This window comes from Ranitomeya imitator, chromosome 6, assembly GCF_032444005.1.
Source record: "Ranitomeya imitator isolate aRanImi1 chromosome 6, aRanImi1.pri, whole genome shotgun sequence".
Taxonomy (NCBI): domain Eukaryota; kingdom Metazoa; phylum Chordata; class Amphibia; order Anura; family Dendrobatidae; genus Ranitomeya; species Ranitomeya imitator.
In genome coordinates, this window is record NC_091287.1 from 80883060 (window position 1) to 80901431 (window position 18372).

Below are 18372 nucleotides of genomic sequence, written 5' to 3' on the forward strand. Positions count from 1 at the left end.
GGGGAAAAGCTCTCTTAAGGTTGTGTAAAAGGCTGTTTCGATACTCCAGCATTCAGGGGTCCCTTTCCAGAGCGGGAATCATCTGTCAAAATTTGGTTTTATAACGTGGATCTAACAGAGTTGGATGCACCCCTTCTGGGGAAGAGATTCTCGAAACGCGCGTCAGGGGGTACGTTGTGGCAGCCTGGACTTTGGGTAATTATGTGTACTTGTTAGCCAACATTTAATGTGAATTATTATTTTTTTATCGTTATGTGTGGCTATGATGTGCAGATAAATACTTCTCTTTTACAAAGCTTTCTAGCAACTATGCTCATTATATACTGCATCATATTATTGAATTAATTGCACCCAGTCCTGCAGGATGTTTTTGGTCCATATGTATAAGCACGTTTTTGCACTTGACTCACTTTAAGCATTGTGCTTTTTATTGATTTATCTATGGTGTGATATTATTGGTGTTATTTATACACGTATTATTTTTGTTGGACCTGATTCATACCTCTGCCCAATGTTTTGCTTGTTTTTTCATTCTTTTCTGTATGATGTCATCCCTTTTTAATTATGTTTTAAACATATCTTAATAAAAATTACATTTTTATATTATATTCTTTCGGAGGACTTTTCTTTTGTAGGTTTTCCAGAGTGGCAACCCAGTTGCCATCAGTATTCCTAATCATAACTATACCTGGATCATGTTGCAGCAAGAAGGCACTCATACTGTATGTCGAGCTCTACCATGAGGTCCAAGCCCATGCTGTGTTGGTGGCTGGGTAACAATGATGCTTGTTTCCTTTGTCCCCTCCCACCAACCACGAACAACAAAGAGGGGAAGATTATCCTCTTCAACTGACAGTTGCTCGCCCATCACCTCATCCACCTCCATTTGTTCCTCAGATCTTGCATCTTCGATAACAGTTTGTCTGTTATCACCAGCTACCCTGAATCGCCACTATCCACCCTCCCTTGGCACCCACCTGTGTGACAACAGTCTGGAACTTAGAGACAATGTTATCCCTTCTGCATCCTCCTCTATCTTAGTAGCCATTTCGAAACTGTGCAGAAGGGTGCAGAGGTCCTTAATCTGTCTTGGCCCAGGCTTTACGACATGACATACTGTGTCAGGGCTCCTTGCTGAAGCCACAATCGCTGCAACATGTGCAGAGTGGAATTCCATTGTGTCAGCACATTGCATATCAACCTGTTAAATGGCATTGACAAAGACCTCTGTATCGATGCAAGTCGATGACCTGAGGGGTGTAAACTACAGAAATGAGCACACAGCTTATGTGCTTTCTGGAACAGCTCACCCAAGCCAGGATAGTGTCGGAGAAAATGCTGTACCACCCAGTTAAGGATGTGAGCCATACAAGGCACTCATGTGAGTTTGCCTTGCCATAGGGTCGCCACCAGGTTTGCATCATTATCGGACACAGCCTTCCCTGAATGCAGGCTCAGCGGAGACAGCCATTGATCAAACTCAGCTGTCCACAACTCTTCACCTGTATGACTGCGATCTCCAAGGCATATCAATTTTAACACTGCCTGATTGAGGTGAGCCCTGGCTGTGCAGTACAGAGGTGGTGGGGATTCGCTCTGCACTGTTGGAACGCGTGACTCATTAAGGCAATGGTTGAAGGCTCAGGTGGAGGCCCTAGAGAAGATAGAGGAGGAGGCAGAAGCAGTGGCGGAAGTGTTAAATGTAGAGGTTTGTCCTGCAAGCCTTGGGAATTCCAAGATTTGTGGAGCAGCACCTGCTCCCACAGCCACCAGAGTCACCCAGTGCCCAGTCAATAACCGGAAAAAGTGCTAAGCACAAAGTGCCAATGAGAATGTGAAAAAAAAATTTTCTCAGAATATACAGGATACCTTGAGGGGTTTGATATCCGTGTGCATATGCACCCCGATGCGCGTTTCGGTAAGACTTCCTTCGTCAGGCGGAGTGAGGGTAATATGAAAACGCCAAATATTTATACCACGCATGATTGGTGATCAAGCGTGGCCTGGGTAAGTTCGGCGCATGCACCACCAGGAGATCCCAGAAGTCCCGGACACACGGCATTATGGATCCGACGTTACCAAGGACACAGCGACGTGACAATCCAGGGTCAAAGAACACAGACCACTGGTGTAGCGCAGGCACAGCTTTCTTATAAAAGTAATGGTGACTGGGCAATTGGTACTGGGGTTGTCAAGGATCCCAGGTGAAACAACTGCCGGGAGACTACACGCCGCAGTAAGGGAGCCCAGAGCAGAATGGCGGGGAACTCACTGGGTATCAAACAGGACCTGAAACATGTGACAGAGGGGGAGGGGCAGGGATGGAAGCAAAGCGTCAGGATGCAAAGGAGGCGAAGGGCGCCGGAGAGTAGTCAAACGTGCCGAGGACAATAACCGGGAGATAAGCTAGGCACAGGAGGGTGAGGCAGAAGGATAGTCAGGTTGGTTAGAAAGCCGAGGGAATGAAACACACCAGATCGAGCACGGAGAGCAAACAAACAACACAGAATGCACATGCACACCAGGGCGTCAGACAAAACAAAAAGTATAACTGACAGAGGATCCTAGTCCAGTGTGGGAATAAATATCCTTCCCAGATCCAAAAGGAGGCCACAGCAATTAACCCTGAGAGGGCAGGGCATTAACCCTGTCCAAACCATGACAGGGGGACTGCGCCGGCCATCAGCTTTCAGAAATCGTCTGTATCTACCAGGCAGAAATGCAGCATTTCCGTAGCCAGCAGATGGGAGATGGTGGAGTTTTTTGGTGGTGGTGTTTTTTTCTTTCCTACGCATGATGATCAGATAGTGTCGTAGGAGCACAGTATTAGCAATATTTTAAATTCTGCACCACCTCTGCAAACAGCTGAATTTCAGCGGCAGTAGATTCCAAGGTGAAACATGGCTTGCTATATTGCATTAGTCACAGAAGTAAGAATTGTTTGAGTGTGGATGAGGTCTGTATGAGAGAGAAGATATTCAACAAACAATTTGAAATTCAGATGTCCCCAACTATATGACGTTAGGAACACAAGAATTGTATTATGACCTCTAAATCAGGCCTCTACAACACACTAGATGCTGTAAACTATTTGAATTTGAGATGTCCCCTACTGTATGATACTAGGAACAGAAGAATTTTATTTGTGGCCTCTGGATCAGGCCTCTATAACACACTAGAATCTACAAACTATTTGAACGTCAGGTCCCCTACTGTATGACCCTAGGAACAGAAAAATATTTTAGTAGCCTCTGTATCAGGACTCTGTATCAGGACATCTGGTGATGTCACTGCTCTATAGGACCCTCAGTGACACACTGACACGAGACAATGGCTCCCTCAGTGTATCACTGAGGTTACTAAAGTTCAAAGTCTCACTTTACGGCAATTGCTGCGTGGGAAAATTTCTCATGCAGCAATGCCATAAGTGAGGCTAGGGACTATTTTTTTTACAGCGGAGGAATCCCTTCCTCCCGTCATTGTGTATCTGGGGCCCCTGGAGAGCGGTTGCAACAGCTGTTGCTGCTGTTCTCCACAGGAGATCGTCGTGGGACACTCGTGGATTTCTGCGGACAGGTAGTATATTGGATATTGGTTGTTTGTTTTTTTTCACCTTTTTTACAGATGACACTGGCTTCGGGGATCAAAATGACAAATAATGGTGAGTATGTAATCTGTGTTTAATGTACTGTATGTCATGTATGTATTGTATGGAGTATGTATGGAGTATGTATGGAATATGTATGGAGTATGTGTGGAGTATTTTTTTTTTTCATTCAACACATTAGCCGAATGATGGGACTACGACTGTCCCATCATTGGCTAATGTGTCAATCACTGTCAGAGACCCCGCACAGACCCTCGCACGGTCGGCAGAGACCCCCGCATGCCCCGCACAGACCCCACACAGACCCCTGCACGGCCAGCAGAGACCCCCACATGCCCCACACAGACCCCCGCATGCCCCGCACAGACCCCCACACGCTGCACAGACCCCCGCATGCCCCGCACGGCCAGAAGAGACCCCTGCACAGACCCTCGCATGGCCAGCAGAGACCCCGCACGCCCCGCACAGACCCCCGCACACCCCGCACAGTCCCCCGCACGGCCGGCAGAGACCCCCACATGCCACACAGAGACCCCGCATGCCACAGAGACCCTCGCACAGACCCCCGCACAGACCCCCGCACGGCCAGCAGAGACCCTGCCCACCGCACAGATCCCCACACAGACCCCCACACGGCCGGCAGAGACCTACGCACGCCGCACAGAGACCCCGCACGCCGCATAGAGCCCCACGGTCACACACAGACACCGCCCGCAGACACACACACACACACAGTCTCCGCCCACACACCGCCCACGCACCACCCACGCACCGCCCACGCACCGCCCACACTTCTTTATACTGCATAATTGCACTATAGGAACTTCCGATTCCGATTTCCGATATCGCAAAAATATCGGAACTCGGTATCGAAATTCTGATACAGCGAATATCGGCCGATACCCGATATTTGCAGTATCGGAATGCTCAACACTAGTTATAAATAATTAATCAGTGGGGGAATATATCAGAGCAAAGCGATGCTGCACGTTAGAAAATCATTATATCGCAGAGTGCTCTGTCATTGACTCTTGTTTTAAAACATGGGGATATTCTGATCAAATCCTTAATCATGCAAAAGGGTGGCAAATTCTAAAACCAGGATGGAATATTTATCCCCCCAAAAATCCTGTGATCACACTGCTGATTGCAATAAAGATCTATGTACCTGTGATATTCTCAATCCAATATGGTAATAAGCAAGTAGTGAATATTATCAAGAAACACCTACCAATCCTATATCAAAGAAAAATTTAGAAAAAAGGATGCAAATTTATATCCAGAAGAGGCACTACTATAGGTAATAGTGTTTCACCAATCATTCATACTAACATGGGAAATAAAAAGGCAACTGGATATCAGTAAGTGGGTCTTACAAATGTGGACAAAAGTTATATGGCTTATGTCAATATGTGTATGAATATATTATAAAGGGCTTTATAAATTGTAAAAGCACATATGTGGTTTTGTTATAACATGTAAAATACAGTATGCTGGCTGCACCACAAGGACATTGAGAAGGCGCATATCTGAACATATATATGATGCGCAAAACAAAACCACCCGCAATTTGTCAGGTGCTTATCAACATTTTTTAAATTGCCACAATAGTGATGTTACCACCCTTAGGCCAGTCTCACACGTCCAGATAATTCCGTACTGGAAAAATCGGTACCGGAATTATCTGTGTCCGTGTGCCAGTGCGTTTCTGTGGCACATCAGTGTGGCACACGTGCGGCACACGTGTGCCGCCCGTGTGCCCACTAGGTACCACACGCACCGTGCCGGAGACAGCGCTAAAGTTTAGCGCTGTCCCCTGCATCGTGCTGAAGCCCCATTCATATCTTCCCTGCAGCAGCGTTTGCTGTAGAGAAGATGTGAATAATAGTATGTAAAATCCAGATCCAGGTCCCCACCCTCCTCCCACCCCCTGTGCCCACCTAACACCCACCCCCCCCCGCTGTAATTAAAATACTTACCCAGCTCCCGGCTCCCTCGCTGCTTCCTGTCCTGGCTGCACCTTGTACTGTATTAGCGGTCACGTGGGGCCGCTCATTTACAGTAATGAATATCTGGCTCCACCCCTATGGGAGGTGGAGCCGCATATTCATGACTGTAATCGGCGGCCCCACGTGACCGCATACAGTAGAAGGTGCGGCCAGGAGAGGAAGAAGCGACAGCCAACGAGGGAGCTGGGTGAGTATTTTCAGAACAGCGGGGGGGGGGGCGCACAGGGGGTGGGGACATGGACCTTTATTTTATACACGAAAAACCACAAAAAATGGATTATTCATATCTTCTCTGCAGCAAACGCTGCTGCACAGAAGATATGAATCGTGGCTTCAGCACCATGTGGGGGGGACTTACTGCTTACTGGAGCACTGTCTCCTGCACGGCACACGGACTGCACACGGACAACGTCCGTGTGCGGTACGTGTTTTACACGGACCCATTGACTTTAATGCGTCCGTGTAATGCGTGCGCTCCCACGAACACTGACATGTCTCCGTGTTTGGCACATGGAGACACAGTCCGCAAAAAATCAATGACATCTGCACAGATGCATTGATTTTAATGCGTCTACATGTGTCAGTGGCTCCGCTACATGAGGAAACTGTCACCTCACGTACCGGAGCCACTGACGTGTGAAACCGGCCTTAAGGTTAATGCAGTTGAAAGGGTTCCTCCACCCAAAAGGAGAGGTGACAGATTACGATCTCTAAAATACAAAGAAGCATCTACTATTCTTAAATTAAATTCCAGAGTACCAAATGGCATGAACATCAGAAAGGATCTAATGTATATTTATTAGATACAAATGCAATATCACTAAATAAATAAAATAAAAAACTGGTATAAAATAAAAAACTGGTATATAATATGGAGATCTGTCAATGTCATTTCATGTTTAAATGTTATTTAAAACAACACTCTAGGTCTAGAAAGCATACCATACTATGACGAAACACAAGTAGTTTGAAACGCCACAGTCTGGTGCATTCCTATGGCTATGCAATTTTTACTAGCATGATACAAAAAAAAATTTTGAGAAAAAAAATGTAATAATTTTTTTAAATAAATATTTGTTTTTAACACTCACCTCTCCGGATCTGTTCCTGGACATCTTCCCTACTCGGTTATCACTCTAGTATCATGGTGTTTGGATGTATTTCTCAATGAGTAATAGGCGGTGATCTATGTAAAACTTGATTCCCTGCCCTGTATCTTTGGTGCTTGTTACACAGCCAATAAGCATACGGGATTGCCAGTGCATCACGGCAATGATGTAGCCATCTTGGTTGTTGCATTAACTGTGATTGGCGAGCGGTGGGACATCATCAGGGCTTATAAGGCCGGTGTCACACTCGGCATAAGACAATATGGTCCGTATTTTATGGCCGTAATACGCAGAAAAGTCCCCAAAATAGTGGTCCATATCTCATCCGTAGGCAGGGTGTGTCAGCGTATTTTGCACATGGCATCCTCCGTATGTAATCCGTATGGCATCCGTACTGCGAGATTTTCTCGCAGGCTTGCAAAACCGACATACGGTTAGACAATGGATCCATGTTCTCAAAAAATCGTAAAAACATATATACTGTCTATATATATATATATATATATATATATATATATATATATATATATATATCAGTGAGACACAAATATATATATATATCATACAGCGCTAGATAGCTTAAAAGCCGGTAATTTAATTGCCGGCTTTTCCTATCTCCTTCTCAAACCCGACATGATATGAGACATGGTTTACATACAGTAAACCATCTCATATCCCTTTTTTTTTTGCATATTCCACACTATTAATGTTAGTAGTGTGTATGTGCAAAATTTGGGCGCTCTAGCAATTAATTTAAAGGGTTAAATCGCGGAAAAAATTGGCGTGGGCTCCCGCGCAATTTTCTCCGCCAGAATGGTAAAGCCAGTGACTGAGGGCAGATATTAATAGTCTGGAGAGGGTCCATGGTTATTGCCCCCCCTGGCTAAAAACATCTGCCCCCAGCCACCCCAAAAAAGGCACATCTGGAGGATGCGCCTATTCTGGCACTTGGCCACTCTCTTCCCATTCCTGTGTAGCGGTGGGATATGGAGTAATGAAGGGTTAATGTCACCTTGCTATTGTAAGGTGACATTAAGCCATATTAATAATGGAGAGGCGTCAATTATGACACCTATCCATTATTAATCCAATAGTATGAAATGGTTAAAACACACACACATTATTACAAAGTATTTTAATGAAATAAATACACAGGTTTTTGTAATATTTTATTATACTGGTAATCCACCTGAAGACCCTCGTTCTGTAAAAAAGGTAAAATAAAAAAAACAACAATATCCCATACCTTCCGTCGATCTATCACGTCCAACGATGTAAATCCATCTGAAGGGGTTAACTAATTTTACAAGCAGGAGCCTGCTAATGCAGCTGTGCTCCTGCCAGTAAAACACCAGCGAATGAATGGAATGTAGGTCACCTTCAGTCGCGGTGATGCGCCTTCTGCTGGATGTCCTCATATGAACTCGAGCCTGGGAACTTTTCAGAATATTTTCCCACGCTCGAGTTCATATGAGGACATCCAGCAGAGGGCACATCACCGCAACTCGAGGTAACTACAGGTCATTCACCTACATTCCATTCATTCGCTGGGGGGCTTGAGAAAGGCTCAGTGTGAGCCGAAACGCCGCACAGAGATGTGGGTTTGAATAAACTCCACACGTTTTTCACCTTTGAAAGGAATTGGAGTGCTGCCTTCTTTTCTTCTTTTTGGTATGTAACTTGGGTAGATGAATGGACCGTCTAACCTAGGAGGCCTGGGCCCCATTGGTGAGCATTGGTGTGCTCCAATTTATATATATATATATATATATATATACATATATATATATATATATATATAAATGTGGCACTCCAAAAAAACATTTAAAAATTTTGAAGGGTTAAATTTATCACCCATACACTATTACATAGTCTGGGGTACATTTCCTGTGATCTATAACATTTAAGAAAAAGCATTAAAAAAATTGCTGGCTTAGTTTCACTTGTTCTGTGGTACATTTCTGTGACATCTAACACTCCAAAAAAGCATACAAAAAAAATTAACTGTATTACAGTTCTCATCCATACACTTTTTCATGGTCTGGTGAAAATTTCTGTGATATTATCTGACACTAGAAAAATGGGTTACAAAAAATTGGCTGGATTACAGTTCTCATCCATATACTATTCCGTGGTCTGTGGTACATTTCCTGTGATCTATAAAACTGAAGAAAATAGTTAAAAAATGTTGCAGGCTTACATCTCTCAGCCATACAATTTTAAGTGTTTTGTGGCACATTTATGTGTTATATAACACTACAAAAAAGCGTTTAAAAAATTGGCTGTATTACAGTTCTCATCCATACACTATTCTGTTGTCTGGGGTACATTTATTTTGATGTAAAAAACTGAAAAAAGCATTACAAATATTGTAGGGTTACTTTTCTCAGCCATACAGTATTACCTGGTCTGGGTACACTTCTGTGATTTATAACACTCAAAATAAAAGTGTTAACTTTTTTTTACTGTATTCAATTAGTCCTCCATACAGTGTAATGTGCTACAAAGTTGGCAGAAGCATGAGAGAATCCCGAGGGAGAGCAAGGATTCAGGAACTGAAAAGTGGACTGTGCAGCCTAGGCTGTTCAGAAGAGAGAAGGAGGCAAGTCAGGAAAGATCTGGACAAATGTTATCGAGCCGGCTAGCCATAAGGTACTGAAGGTTGGCATCCCAGGGGGGGGGGGGTAGGTAGTTACTAACGACCGTCAGGGAAGGAGGGGGTCCATTGAAGAGCTTGTGACCCGTCATCATGTCTCATTCAATCATCGGGCAGTAGAGAAAGAGCACTTGCCTCGAAAGCTACAAGAGCTGACGGCTGGAACCAGGGTCATGTTCCTCAAAATGAAGAAGCAACAGAGCTGCTATACAGTGGGTGTGATCCCAGAAGGAAGGGAGCATGATCAACCCTTCTTGAGGAATGAATGGGCCTGGGAGAGGCTCCTTGAGGCAGCTCGAGACAGGGCTACTACCACCCCTGAGAGATCGTATTGTCCTTGGAGTTCTTCACCTCCTATATGTGAGCAGACAATGGGGAAGGTTGCCTCTTTCTATATGTTGGGGGCTCCAGCACTATTTGAAGACGGGTCACTTCCAGTCCAGGCTCCTAGAAATCTGGCTTGAGAAAGCAGGTGGAGGCAGTTCCCCAGCCTCAAGAGGAAGGATAAGAAGTGGACACTTGAAGAAGATTACTATATTACCCTGCTTATAATTTTTCCTGGCTTTGTTAATTGTGCAAAACCTTTATGAGTATAGCAGTACAGCAACTACACTTTAAAAATATTTATGAGTAAGGCCTTCCAGTTGTTTCCTTTCTGGGGTCTATGAATGACTATATTACAGTCCTAAGGCTAGGTTCACATTGCGTTAGTGCAGTCCGTTCAACGGATACGCTAACGGACTGCGCTAACGCAAGTGCCAAAAAAGGATCGCGTTTATGGGATCGCGCTAGCGCAGATGCTCTATCTATGCTAGCGGTGACGGACCCAAAAACGCTGCAGACTGCGTCCGAGGGTCCGTCACAGAATGACGGCACATCACTAACACATGCCGATTATGACATGCGTTGGTGATGCGCTACATAATGGCAGTCAATTTGTGCGCTAACGGATCCGTTACATAGCGTTAGTGCCGCTATGTAACGGATGCCGTCAGCGGACTGCCATTAACGCAATGTGAACCCAGCCTTATAATTTTTTGCCTGGCATTTTACTTTGTGCAAAGCTTTTATGAGTGCATGTGTACAGCAAGTACGCTTTTAACCCCGTCATGCCACAGCCCTTTTTCATTTTTACGTTTCCGTTTTTCACTCCCCTTCTTACCAGAGCCATAACATATTTATTTTTTCATCAATATGGTCATGTGAGGGCTTGTTTTTTGATGGACTACTTGTACTTTTGAATGACACCATTGGTTTTACCATATCGTGTACTCAAAAACGGGAAAAAAAATTCCAAGTACAAAAAAATGCAGTTCCACAACGGTTTTTTGGATTTTTTTTAACATATTCACCAAATGCTAACCTTGAAATGCCATTATGATTCTCCAGGTCATTGTGAGTTCTTAGACACCAAACATGTCTAAGTTGATTTTATTTAAATGGTGAAAAAAATCCAAAGTTTGTTAAAAAAATTGCGTCATTTTCTGAGACCCGTAGCGTCTCCATTTTTCGTGATCTGGGGCTTGGTGAGGGCTTATTTTTTACATTCTGCGATAACATTTTTAATGCTATCATTTTGGTGTGAATACATTTTTTTTATTGCGGGTTATTGCATTTTAATGCAATTTTGTGGCAACCAAACATGTAATTCTGGCGTTTTGACATTTTTTCGCTACACCATTTACTGATCGGATTATTTCTTTTTATAGCTTGATAAATCGGGTGATTCTAAACACGGCGATACCAAATATGTGTATTTTTTATTTTTTTTAATTGTTTTATTTTAAATGGGGAAAATGGGGGGTGATTTGAACTTTTATATACTTTTTTATTTTTTTATATTTTTAAAAACATTTTTTTTTTTAATTTTGCATTCTTCAATATTTTCCACATGAGACTAGAACCTGCAGTTGTCTGATCGCCTCTGCTACACACAGGCGATGATCAGATCGCCTTTGTGTAGCAGAAATGCTCACTTGCTATGAGCGCCGACCGCTGGTCGACGCTCATAGCAATCAAGCAATGACAACCACAGGGGACTCCTGCAGACCCTGGGTTGTCATTCCAACCCATCGATGACCCCCAGTCATGTGACACGGGCGTTGATGGACGGGATAAGTGACGTGCTTCTGGGGCAATCACATTAAATACCACCCACAACCATCGCGATTCTACCCACAGCTGTTAGGGGCACATGTCAGCTGCGCAAAACAGCTGACATGTGCAAGAAAAGATGTTGGCTCAACACCAGAGCCATTACATCAAAGGGAGGGATGTGACATGCGCCGTACTATTCACCTCAATGCCACGCCGCATTGATTCAGTAATTGATGCAAATGAAGCCTCAACCAAGTATTGAGTGCTTTTACTGAACATACAATTCAGTAGACCAACATTTCAGATTTTAAAATAATTTTTGAAGCTGGTGTTATAAAATATTCTAATTTACTGAGATAATGTCTTTTGGGTTTTCATTGACTGTAAGCCATAATCATCAATAGTAACAGAAATAAACACTTGAAATAGATCACTCTGTTTATAATGACTCTATATAATATATGAGTTTCACTTTTTGTATTGAAGAACTGAAATAAATTAATTTTTGATGATATTCTAATTTTATGAGAACCACCTGTATATACTACATTGCAATAGCCCAATTAGACTGCACCCTTTCGAGGACCATTTTGCACACGGCCAGGGCAACAAAGGAGTGGTTTCGTAAGAAGCATATGAAGATCCTGGAGTGGCCTAGCCAGTCTCCAGATCTCAACCCCATAGAAAACCTTTGGAGGGAGTTGAAAGTCCATGTTGACCAGCGACAGGCCCAAAACATCACTGCTCTACATGGAGGAATGGGCTAACATACCACCAACAGTGTGTGCCAACCTTGTGAAGATTTACATAAAACGTTTGACCTTTGTCATTGCCAACAAGGGATATATAAGAAAATATTGAGATGAACTTTTGTTAATGACCAACTACTTATTTTCCTCCATAATTTGCTAGATAAATCTTGCCAAATCAGACAAGGCGATTTTCTGGATTTGTTTTCTCATTTTGACTCTCATAGTTGTGGTCTACCTATGATGTCAATTACAGGCCTCTCTCATCTTTTTAAGTGGGAGAACCTGCACAATTGGTGGCTGACTAAATACTTTTTGCCCCACTGTAGCTGTGTGGGGGGTTATTTTTTTGAGGATGAGATATTTTTGTTTATTGAATTTTAGTATAGACGTGACGCTTTAATCGTTTCTTGCTGCATTTTTTTGTGGCATTGAGGAAACAAACAAATGGCAGTTTTGATATTTTAACATTTTTTTTCCAGTAATGGTGTTTACAGGTCAGGTTAATTAATATCATGTTTTGATAGAACAGACTTTTGTAAACGTGGCTGTAGCCCATATGTGTACTTTCTTAATATCTTTATTTTTATAAAGGGAGAAAAATGGGCTATTTAAACTTCTATGTGTTTTTTTTCTCTTAAAACCTTATATTTTACTGTATTTGTCAATTAGGGGACTAGAACATGCGACTATCTGATTACTTATGCTATATATCACAGTATGTCTGCATATAGTAAAAATCCCACTCTCCTTTGAAGCCCAGCCACAGGCTGGAGTCACATTACTGTATAACATGGCTGAGTGCTATGCGATAAAACATTGGATAACACTCAGACCAGTGTTAAGGGGAACCTGTCACCCCGAAAATCGCGGGTGAGGTAAGCCCACCAGCATCAGGGGCTTATCTACAGCATTCTGTAATGCTGTAGATAAGCCCCAGATGTTACCTGAAAGAGGAGAAAAAGACGTTAGATTATACTCACCCAGGGGCGGTCCCGCTGCTGGTCCGGTCGGATGGGCGTCTCTGGTCCGCTGCGGCGCCTCCCATCTTCATTCCAAGACGTCCTCTTCTGATCTTCAGCCACAGCTCCGGCGCAGGCGTACTTTGTCTGCGCCGGACAAAAGTACGCCTGCGCCGGAGCTGTGGCTGAAGATCAGAAGAGGATGTCTTGGAAAGAAGATGGGGGGTGCCGCAGCGGACCAGAGACGCCCATCCGACCGGACCAGCAGCGGGACCGCCCCTGGGTGAGTATAATCTAACGTCTTTTTCTCCTCTTTCAGGTAACATCGGGGGCTTATCTACAGCATTACAGAATGCTGTAGATAAGCCCCTGATGCCGGTGGGCTTACCTCACCCGCGATTTTCGGGGTGACAGGTTCCCTTTAAATATGTGGGGAAGCTCAGATCTGCGATTATTTTCCCATGATGATTTGTCATGAGAGAACAATCACAGCATGCTGCAATTTGCAGCGAGTCTTAGCTCACTCGCATCCATAGACCTGTGACGCAATGTACTGCACTCGGATATCACCCTAATGCAGTGCGATATATGCTGACGAACGGCAGCAGAGGAGATGGAGAAATACATTTCTCGGTCTCCTCTGCAGCTGTGCTCCGATCCACTCACGCGAGAGGATCAGAGCACAGAGCACTGACACTCGGCTCACGCTCGCAGCAGAACAGGAGCCGAGGGTCATTAGCACATAGCATCCGAAGCTCTCGCATCAGATGTCATACGTTAGTGTGATTTCAGCCACAGAGTTTCAACAGAGCTTTATAAAGGCAGGTATAGAGGTCTTCAGCAGATCTTTCATAGCAATCCATAGTCACCTCGCAATTGCGTCATGGGGCACCAATGAGTGCATAGAATGACGCAGCCCCATGCGACACGATGCAAATGCAGCTGTAACTAGGGTTGAGCGAAACGGGTCGAACATTTTCAAAAGTCGCCGACTTTTGGCTAAGTCGGGGTTTCATGAAACCCGATCCGACCCCTGTGCGGGGTCGGCCATGCGGTACGCGACTTTCGCGCCAAAGTCGCGTTTCAATGACGCGAAAAGCGCCATTTCTCAGCCAATGAAGGTAAACGCAGAGTGTGGGCAGCGTGATGACATAGGTCCTGGTCCCCACCATCTTAGAGAAGGGCATTGCAGTGATTGGCTTGCTGTCTGCGACGTCACAGGGGCTATAAAGAGGCGTTCCCGCCGACCGCCATCTTACTGCTGCTGATCTGAGCTTAGGGAGAGGTTGCTGCCGCTTTGTCAGAAGCAGGGATAGCGTTAGGCAGGGTCCATTAACCACAAAACCGCTTGTGCTGCAGCGATTTGCACTGTCCAACACCACCCTCGGTGTGCAGGGACAGTGGAATTTTTTTTTTTTTTTTTTTTCCCCTCAGCGCTGTAGCTCATTGGGCTGCCCTAGAAGGCTCCCTGATAGCTGCATTGCTGTGTGTACGCCGCTGTGCAAACCAACTGCTTTTTTCAAAGCACAAATCCTCTTGTTCCTTCCTTTCTGCACAGCTATCTTTTTTGTTTGTCCACACTTTTTATTTCATTTGTGCATCAGTCCACTCCTTATTGCTGCCTGCCATACCTGGCTGAGATTACTGCAGGCAGGGAGATAGTAGCTGCCTGCCATACCTGGCTGAGATTACTGCAGGCAGGGAGATAGTAATTGTAGGACATTCCCTGTTTTTTTTTTTTTTTTTTTTTTGGTGGGAGATTAAGATTGGCAATTTGGCATTTCTGCTAGAGTGCCATCCCTGTGTGTGCCATCTCTCTCACATAGTGGGCCATAGAAAGCCTTTTCATTTTTCTGTATTTTTTTTTGTGGGGTGTATAAATTCTCCCTGATAAAAATACAGTGGGAGATTAATATTGGCCTTTGGGCTTGTGTGCCAGTCCTGAGTGTGCCATCTCTCTCACAAATAGTGGGCCATAGAAAGCCTATTTTATTTTTTTTTGGGTTTTATAAATTCTCCCTGAAAAAAAGGGAGATTAATATTGGCCTCTGGGCTTCTGTGCCAGTCCTGAGCGTGCCATCTGTGCCAGTCCTGAGCGTCCCATCTCTCTCACAAATAGTGGGCCATAGAAAGCCTATTTAATTTTTTTTTTGGTTTTATAAATTTTCCCTGAAAAAAGGGAGATTAATATTGGCCTCTGGGCTTGTGTGCCAGTTGTGAGCGTGCCATCTGTGCCAGTCCTGAGCGTGCCATCTCTCTCACAAATAGTGGGCCATAGAAAGCCTATTTAATTTTTTTTTTGGTTTTATAAATTTTCCCTGAAAAAAGGGAGATTAATATTGGCCTCTGGGCTTGTGTGCCAGTTGTGAGCGTGCCATCTGTGCCAGTCCTGAGCGTGCCATCTCTCTCACAAATAGTGGGCCATAGAAAGCCTATTTAAATATTTTTTTGGTTTTATAAATTCTCCCAGAAAAAAAGGGAGATTAATATTGGCCTCTGGGCTTCTGTGCCAGTTGTGAGCGTGCCATCTGTGCCAGTCCTGAGCGTGCCATCTCTCTCACAAATAGTGGGCCATAGAAAGCCTATTTAAATATTTTTTTGGTTTTATAAATTCTCCCAGAAAAAAAGGGAGATTAATATTGGCCTCTGGGCTTCTGTGCCAGTCCTGAGCGTGCCATCTGTGCCAGTCCTGAGCGTCCCATCTCTCTCACAAATAGTGGGCCATAGAAAGCCTATTTTATTTTTTTTTTGGGTTTCAGAAATTCTCCCTGGAAAAAAAAAGGGAGATTAATATTGCCCTTTGGGCTTGTGTGCCAGTACTAAGCGTTCCATCTCTCTCTCTCTCTCAGTCAGTGGGCCATAGAACGCATATTTTTGGTTTTATTTGTTTTCTAAATTCTCCCTGAAAAAATCATTTTATTTTATTTGGTTTCTAAATTCTTCCTGATAAAATCATATTTTTTTTATTATTTTTTTTTCTAAAGTCTCCCTGAAAAAAAAAAAAAAAAAAACAACCAAAAAAAACAGTGGGAGATTAATATTGGCCTTTCTGCTTGTGTGCCAGTCTTGACTCCTGGGTGCGTCATCTCTCAGTCAGTGGGCCATAGAACGCCTATTTTTGGTTTTATTTGTTTTATAAATTCTCCCTGAAAAAATCATTTTATTTTATTTGGTTTCTAAATTCTTCCTGATAAAATCATATTTTTTTTATTATTTTTTTTTCTAAAGTCTCCCTGAAAAAAAAAAAAAAAAAACAACCAAAAAAACAGTGGGAGATTAATATTGGCCTTTCTGCTTGTGTGCCAGTCTTGACTCCTGGGTGCGTCATCTCTCAGTCAGTGGGCCATAGAACGCCTATTTTTGGTTTTATTTGTTTTCTAAATTCTCCCTGAAAAAATTATTTTATTTTATTTGGTTTCTAAATTCTTCCTGATAAAATCATATTTTTTTTATTATTTTTTTTTCTAAAGTCTCCCTGAAAAAAAAAAAAAAAAAAACAACCAAAAAAAACAGTGGGAGATTAATATTGGCCTTTCTGCTTGTGTGCCAGTCTTGACTCCTGGGTGCGTCATCTCTCAGTCAGTGGGCCATAGAACGCCTATTTTTGGTTTTATTTGTTTTCTAAATTCTCCCTGAAAAAATCATTTTATTTTATTTGGTTTCTAAATTCTTCCTGATAAAATCATATTTTTTTTATTATTTTTTTTTCTAAAGTCTCCCTGAAAAAAAAAAAAAAAAAAACAACCAAAAAAAACAGTGGGAGATTAATATTGGCCTTTCTGCTTGTGTGCCAGTCTTGACTCCTGGGTGTGCCATCTCTCTCTCTCTCTCTCTCCAATTGTGGTCCATAGAAAGCCTACATTTTTTTTCCTTGATTTGGGTTCCAAAATCTACCAGAGAAAATAACTCCATCAATCATTGGTAGAAAAATATTGGCCTCTGGGCTTGTGTGCCACTCCTGATTCCTGTGTGCGTCATCTCTCACTCAGTGGCCCATAGAAAGCATATAGTTTGTTACATTTGTTTTCTAAATTCTCCCTGCAAAAATCTATTTTTTTTTTTTTGGGGGGTTTCTAAAGTGTTCCTGAAAAAAATAAAAATAAAAAAAAAATAATAGTGTGACATTAATATTAACATTTGTGCTTCAGTGACAGTCCTGCGTGTGGGGCATCTCTCTAATTTGCAGCCACCAAAAAAAGAGTGTGTAACATTGGGCCTGATTTTCGCTGTGGTCTCACCAACCTGTAAAGGGGTAGCTAAATCATACAGAAGTTATAGCTCACCGTGTAAGTTGTGTGACTGCAACAAATAACGTTAGTTTGGTTACGTTTTTAAAACAATGAGGAAGTCTAGTGGAAGAGGTCGTGGCCGGGGGCGTTCATTGTCAGCTGGTAATGAGGGTAGTGGTAGTGGTGGAGCATCAGGTGGTCGTGGGGGAAAAAATATTGCACCTAAGTCTGGAGCTGTGGAGCCAGGTTCGTCGTCCGGCTACACAAGGCCTCGAACGCTCCCTTTTCTGGGATTAGGAAAACCGCTTTTAAAGCCGGAGCAGCAAGAGCAAGTTTTGGCTTATCTTGCTGACTCAGCCTCTAGCTCTTTTGCCTCATCTCGTGAAACTGGTAAAAGTAAAAGCAGCGCGTCGTTAGTGGATGTTCACGGTCAGGGACAAGTCACTTCCTTGTCCTCTTCAGCAAAAACAACAACAGAGAAGAATGCAGCAGGCGACACAACGGGTTACTCCATGGAGCTCTTTACACATACCGTCCCTGGCTTAGAAAGTGAAGCAGTTAACAGTCCATGCCCATTACAAATTGAATCTGACATGGAGTGCACTGACGCACAGCCACAGCCAGACTACTATGCTGGTCCTTTGACTCAGACCACAACATTGCCCTCGCAGGGTGCTGATCAAGAATCAGACCCTGATGAGACTATGTTGCCCCATCACGAACGCTATACCACCGAACGACACGGTGACACAGACGAAGTTGCGCAGGAGGTACAAGAAGAGTTATTAGATGACCCAGTTCTTGACCCCGATTGGCAGCCATTGGGGGAACAGGGTGCAGGCGGCAGCAGTTCTGAAGCAGAGGAGGAGGAGGGGCCGCAGCAGGCATCAACATCGCCACAGGTTCCATCTGCCGGGCCCGTATCTTGCCCAAAACGCGTGGCAAAGCCAAAAC

At 43.7% G+C, this 18372-nt stretch overlaps 1 protein-coding gene across 6 annotated transcripts in view; it reads right to left on the bottom strand.

Moving 5' to 3' along the window:
* The window catches only part of LOC138641969 (ATP-dependent translocase ABCB1-like), a 434165-nt gene that overhangs the window by 360643 nt on the left and 55150 nt on the right, over positions 1 to 18372 (bottom strand). The window lies entirely within an intron of this gene.